This window comes from Chrysochloris asiatica, unplaced genomic scaffold (assembly GCF_000296735.1).
Source record: "Chrysochloris asiatica unplaced genomic scaffold, ChrAsi1.0 scaffold00085, whole genome shotgun sequence".
Taxonomy (NCBI): Eukaryota; Metazoa; Chordata; class Mammalia; order Afrosoricida; family Chrysochloridae; genus Chrysochloris; species Chrysochloris asiatica.
Genome location: NW_006408603.1, coordinates 8,410,637 through 8,417,512, shown reverse-complemented (window position 1 = coordinate 8,417,512; position 6,876 = coordinate 8,410,637). Strand labels below are relative to the sequence as shown.

General features: G+C 39.1%; 1 pseudogene; it reads left to right on the top strand.

Annotated features, from left to right (window-relative positions):
• The first annotated feature begins 5,152 nt into the window (after positions 1-5,152).
• On the top strand, positions 5,153-6,007 carry LOC102815468 (annotated as a pseudogene).
• The last annotated feature ends 869 nt before the right edge of the window (positions 6,008-6,876 follow it).

The window sequence follows — 6,876 nt, the reverse complement described above, 5'->3', positions numbered from 1 at the left end:
AAAGGGGATTGAGAGCTGGTGGCCAGGCAGCAGACTTGCAGAATGTGTCCTTTGGTGGTGTAAATTATTATATATGCCTGAGTGTTTAAAAAAAAAGAAAGAGCTAAAATGAATAGCGAGAAATACTGTTAACTGATGGTACACGAAGGGGATTCTAATCATTGTAATGAAACAAAGTGTATGATTTGTTGAATGTAAAACTGATGATCTGCCCTATAAACTTCTACTCAATTCACAATAAAAACTTTTTAAAAGATCATAGGTAAGTTATAGAAATTCTGACGATAATAAATTTGATGTGTTGGTGACATAACCAAACAGATATATTTTGTAAGCATTTGGGAATCTTCTTATTCCTTATACCTTGTTTCTCATTTACGATCCCCCATTCTTTTTATTTTTTAATGAATATTAAGTTAAATTGGCTTAGTGTGTGGACATAGATCTGTAAATGTTAGCATATGTATGTTGTTGTTGTTGTTAAGTACCGTGGAGTCGGTTCCAACTCATAGTGACCCTGCACAGGGTTTCCGAAGTTGTAAATCTTTATGGGAGCAGAACGCCTCATCTTTCTCCTGTAGAACTGCTGGTAGTACATTCATGTAAATACCACTATAATCAGGTATATATTACGGAACAATATAGCTTCACCACTTCAAAAACTCTCTTATACTATCTCTTTCTAATTATACATTTTCTCTACCTATGAACCCCTTCCAACCACTGGTCTGTTCTCCATCGCTGGAGCATGCCATATAAATAGAACCACACAGCGTATAACCTTTTTGAAATGGAGTTCTTTCATTCACCATAGTGCATTTTGATACTCATGTAAGTTCTTTTGTGTACCAACTCTTTGTCCTTTTTAATGTAGAGTAGTATTCTATTGTATGGATACGCCACAGTGTGTTTATCCACTCACTTACTGAAGAACATTTAAACTGTTCCATTTTTTTAGTGATTATGAATAAAGCTATTATAAACATTCCTGTACATGTTTTTGTGTGAACATAAGTTTTTATCTTTGTAGGATGAAAACCTGTGAATGCAGTTGCAGGGTCATATATTTCATTTTATATGAAACTGACATATTGTTTTCCATAGTGACTATATCTTTTTTGCATATATTCCTACCTACAGTATTCATATATGAAAGTTCCAATGCACAAAAGCATCCTTGTCTGCACTTGTTAGTGTCAATTCATTTTTTTTTTTTTTAGCCATTGTAAAGACTATGTCATGGTATCAAATCAAGGTTTTAATTTGCATTACAGTGGCTAAAAATGTTGAATATCTTTGCATGTGCTTACTTGCTGTTTGTATGTCTTCTTCAGTGAAGTGTCTGTTTAAGTCTTTCACTCATTTTTTAACTGGGTTGTTTGTTTTCTTACTGTTGAGCTGTGCGAATTGTTTATATATTTCTAAGTCCTTTGCTGTATATACGATTTGCAAATATTTTCTTCCAGTCTATAGTTTGTCTTTTCCTTCTCTTAATAGTATCTTTCATAGAACAAAACCTTCTAATTTTGGTAAAGTCCAATTTATACTTTTTTTAAGTGAGGGGTCATGGCTTTCTTAGCATGCCTTAGAAATCTTTGCTTAACCCTAAGTCATGAAGATCTTATTCTAGGTTTCCTTCTTAAAGCTTTCATCATTCATTTGTATTTAAATCTATGATCTATTTTGAGTTAATATTTGGATAAGGTGTGAGTTTTGGGAAAAGGTTTGTTTTTCTGCATATGGAAAAGTTCAATTGTTTTAAAACTATCAGTTGAAAAGACTATCCTTGCTCTAGTGAATTATCTCAGCACTTTTGTCAAATGCCAATCGGCCAATATAAGAGATAGGACAGTTGCCTGGAGCAACAGAGGAAAAAAGAAACTTCAGTCTCAGAGAAGAAATGGGATTATAGGACTGATTGCCTCCATGAACCACTATTTATTCTAACATTACACAAGAATGGATGGTGCCCAGATACCATCACTGGCCATTTCAATTTAGGATACAATAGATGAATCCTGATAAAAAGAGAAGAAGAATAAAACAAAACTTCAAATTTCCAAAGAATCCAGACCTACTGGATCCACAGAAGCTTGACGACCCCAATCATTGCCCTGAAAGAGTCTTCAAACTTTGAACTGAAACTATCCCCCATTGTTGTTGGTGGTAGTGTGCTATGGAGTAGGCTCCATCTCATAGTGACCTGCCTAGGGTTTTTGAGGTGGTAAATTTTTACAGGAGCAGAAAACCTCATCTTTCTCCTGTGGAACCGCTGGTAGTTTCAAACTACTGTACTTGAGGTTAGCAGCCCGACTCATAAATTCCAACCCATAGCTACCCTGTATAGGGTTTCCAAGGAGCAGCTGATGAGTGTGACCCTCCAACCTTGAGGTTCAAACTGACTTTGCAGTCCAGCACTTTACCCACAGTGCCACACCAGGATGCCTATCCCCTGTATTCATCTTTAAACAAACAAACAAAAAATGGTTTAACACAAAAAACAAAGAATGCCACTCTTAAGTATTGCACTCTTATAAAAAGTTATCTATATGAAACTAAAGGAACAACAGTAAGTCTAAAACATAGATGAGCAGTTGAAGGGCAATGAGTCGAAATTAATGGGGTAAAACAACTAGAGCAGAAATAATGAGAATACTGTTGTTGTTGTTGTTGTTGTTAGGTGCCATCAAGTTGGGACCAACTCACAGCAAGCCTATGTACAACAGAATGAAACACTCACTGCCCAGTCTTGGGCCAACCTCACAATCATTGCTGTGCCTGAGCCCATCGCTGCAGCCACTCTGCCAATCCATCTTGTTAGGGGTCTTCCACTTTTTCTCCAACCCTCCACTTTACCAAACAGGATATTCTTCTCCAGTGACTAGTTCCTCCTGACAATATATCCAAAGTATGAGAGACAAAGTCTGGCCATCCTGGCTTCCAAGGAGCACTCTGGCTGCACTTCTTCCAACACAGATCTGTTGGTTCTTTTGGAAGTTCATGGTACTTTCAATATTCTCCTCCACCACCATAACTCAAATGCATCAGTTCTACGATCTTCCTTATTCACTGTCCAGCTTTCGCATATGAAGTTATTGAAAATACCACGGTTTGCTTGGGTCAGACACATCTTAGTCCTCAAGCTGACATCTTTGCTCTTCAACACTTTAAAGAGGTCTTGTGCAGCAGATTTGCCCAATGCAATACGTTGTTTGATTTTTTGACTGCTGCTTCCATGAGTGTTGATGGTTGATCAGAGAAAAATGAAGTCTTCAACAACTTCAATTTTTTTCTCCATTTATATGGATGTTATTTATTGGTTCCGTTGTAAGGATTTTTGTTTATTAGCACAAAGTAAAGAATGTAGTCAATGCCACTGAACAATACGTGTGTTGTTGTTGTTGCTAATTGCCATCGAGTTGGTTTCAACTCATAGTGACCCTGTATAGGAGGAGCAGCTAGTGGATTTGAACTACTGACCTTGTGGTTTGCAGTCCAGTGCTGATCCTACAGTGCCACACCACAAGTCCAATATATGTGTAGAAATTATTAAATGGGAGCTTTTTTTTTTTCGTGTTTTGATGTGTATGAATATTTTCTCCAAAAATAAATTCTTAAAAAATCAATTTGTCATATTTATATAAATCTATTTCTACAGTCTCTTTATACGAATCTATTTTTAGATTCTCTATTCAACAGGAGAGATCTGTGTATCTCTCCTGTTGCCAATACCATATTGTCTTGATTACTAGAGCTTTGTAGCAAGTCTTAAAATCAGGCAGTATGATTCCTCCAATTTTTATTTTTAACTATTTAACTGCTTAGTTTAGTTTTTTTGTTTCATTTTATTTTTAGCTATTTTAACTCTTCTAGTGCCTTTCCCCTTCTGTATACATTTTAGAATCAGCTTTTCTACATTTCCCCAAAATTTGCTGGAGTTTTAACATTTGGAATTAAGTTAAATCAACCGTCAATTGACAGTAAATTTGATCAATAAAATTGACCAGTGAATGTTTTGGTCAATCAATCTGAATCTTGAATCTTGCAATTCACAGGTGTGGTCTATCTATCTATTTATTTAGGTCCTCTTGGATAATTTCTATCAATGTTTTATAAATGCTATACAGTTTTTGGTTTGGTTTTTTTTTTTTTTAGTTTTTATTGTACATTGATAGTTTACATGGAAGAACATCGGTTTTACACTCATCATTTCACTGCAATGATTACAATCTCCTCCGTGCCTCATCATCCAACAGTATTTGCTTCCATTCCCTCAGGTTTTTGCAGGGTTGTTTTTGGAGGAGGGGGAGATGTACACAAAAAACTCAAGAATATATAATCATTTAAACACCAAAGGGCACATTTTGCCAGCCTGCCTCCTGGCCACCAGCATGTAGCCTTTTTCTTTCCATGAGTTTAGAGTCCTTAGCTGTTCTATCTTTTTCCATGTCTTCATATAGATGCTATAGAATTTTGGGGAGATTTATAGCTTAGTATTTCAATTTTTTATCCATTATAAATTTTATTACATTTTACAAGTTTTATGCCTAGTATATAGAAATATGTTGTTTTTTTCTGTGCTGCTCTTATATACTACAATATTGATAAAATTATTACTATTAGGTTTTTCTACTACTTGTCTTTCAGTTTATTGTAATGTATTGACTTGTGTGTTGCTATGATGCTGTAAACTATGCCACCAGTATTTGAAATCCAGTAGGATCATCCAAGGTGGGAAAGTTTCCACAAACATTCCAGACTAAGACAAACTAGGAAGAAGAAGAGGCAGACCACTTCTGAATGTTTAAACATTGAAAACCTTATGAATAGCAATGGAACATTGTCAGATATAGTGCCAGAAAACGAAAACATTATGAATAATACCAGAATATTGGCAGATATAGTGCCAGGAAATGACCCCTCAGGTTGGAAGTCACTGAAAATACTACTGGGGAAGTGCTGACTCATCAAAATAGAGTTGCTCATAATGACAGGAATAAAGCTTTCAGAGCCTTCATTTGCTGATGGGGCACAATTCAAAATGAGGAGAAACAGCTGCAAACACCCAAGAGTAGCTGGATCATGGAATGTTCAAAGCATGCAACTAGGAAAATTGGAAACTGTCAAAAATGAAACGGGGTGGCACCCGCTGGCTGGGCTAGTGGCAGAAGCCCCAAGCCGAGCATCCTCGGACGGGATGTCGGAACCAAGACCAGCCGTGTTGTGTGGCCCATTAGGGGCTGGGAAGAGCACCCTGCTGAAGAGGCTCCTGGAAGAATATGACACTGTCTTCGGCTTCAATGTTTCCCGTACCACAAGAGACCCATGACCTGGAGAGGAAAACGGCAAAGATTACCACTTGGTCACTAGGGAGGCCATGCAGAGAGATATTACTGCAGGTGACTTATTTGAGCATGCTGAATTTTCAGGGAACCTGGATGGAACAAGTAAAGCAGCTGTGCAGGCTGTGCAGGCCATGAACTGCATCTGTGTGCTGGACGTGGATCTGCAGGATGCATGGAATATCAAGAAGACAGACCTGCGTCCCCTCTACATCTGTGTGCAGGCCCCCTCCCTTGAGGGCCTGGAGCAATGGCTGCAAGCCCGGAACACCAAAACAGAGGAGAATCTTGTTAAGTGGCTGGCTACCATCAAGGCCGACGTGGAAAGCAGCAAGGAGACAGACCTGTTTGACCTCATCAACATTAACGACAACCTGGACAAGGCTTACTCACCTCTGAAAGAAGCTCTAGCCGAGGTTAGAGTTCCCCCTACTCTGTGGCCCAGGGTGGAAGCCACATGCAAGGGCTCTGTTCTACATAAGATGAAATGCAAGATCAAGCAGGTGGCGGCTAACCCTGTGCACTGAGCAACAACCCATGTTGGGAGTCACCTGGGAGCCCAGCTCACAACTTCCTGGACCCCTTCTCTGTCTGGAGCCCCTCCCATGACTTCCTCTTCTTCTTGGCAGGAAATCAAGAAAGCTCAAGGGAGTGACTGTTCCTGAGAGGCACCTCAGCCTGCTTTCACTCGATGGATTCATTCCAGGCCTTACCTCCATTCCAGGTGCTCCTGCATGGGTCTGTAGCCCAGTTCTTGGACCTGCGCACTGCCATGAGACGGCCCAGATAGCCTGGGAGGCCTCGTTGGACTTTGATCGGCTCAGCTCCCACACCACGCCCCCTGACCTGGCTTATAGCACACCCACAGGTGCACTGTACTCTTCAGTGACTGCCAGCCGGTACCCTCTGATCTGCTCTTGACCAGGCCAGAGCTTGGGCTGACACTGTAATAAAATAACCACTGGGTTAGTGCAAGACAACAACAACAACAAAATGAAATGCAACGCATAAAGATTGGTATCCTAGTGAGCTGAAATGGACGGGAATTGGCCATTTTGTATTCAACAATTATATGGTTTACTATGTTGGGAGTGACAAATTGAAGAGGAATGGTATCACATTCATTGTCAAAAAGAACATTTCAAGATCTATGCTGAAGTACAATGCTGTCTATGATAAGATGATATCCATATATGTACAAGGAAGACCAGTTAATACCACTATTATTAATATATACACATCAACCACTAAAGTCAGTGATAATGAAACTGAAGAATTCTGCCAACTTCTTCAGTCCTGAAATTGATCAAACATGTAATCAACATGCATTGATGATTACTGATGATTGGAATGCAAAGGTTGGAAACCAAAAGGAAAGATCAGTAGTTGGAAAATACGACCTGGGTGATAGAAATGATGCTGGAGATCGCATGATAGAATTTTGCAAGACTAATGAATTATTCAGGAGTCCTGGTACAGTATGGTGGGTTAATGCACTGGACTGCAAAGTCAGTTTGAACCACAAGATCGGCAG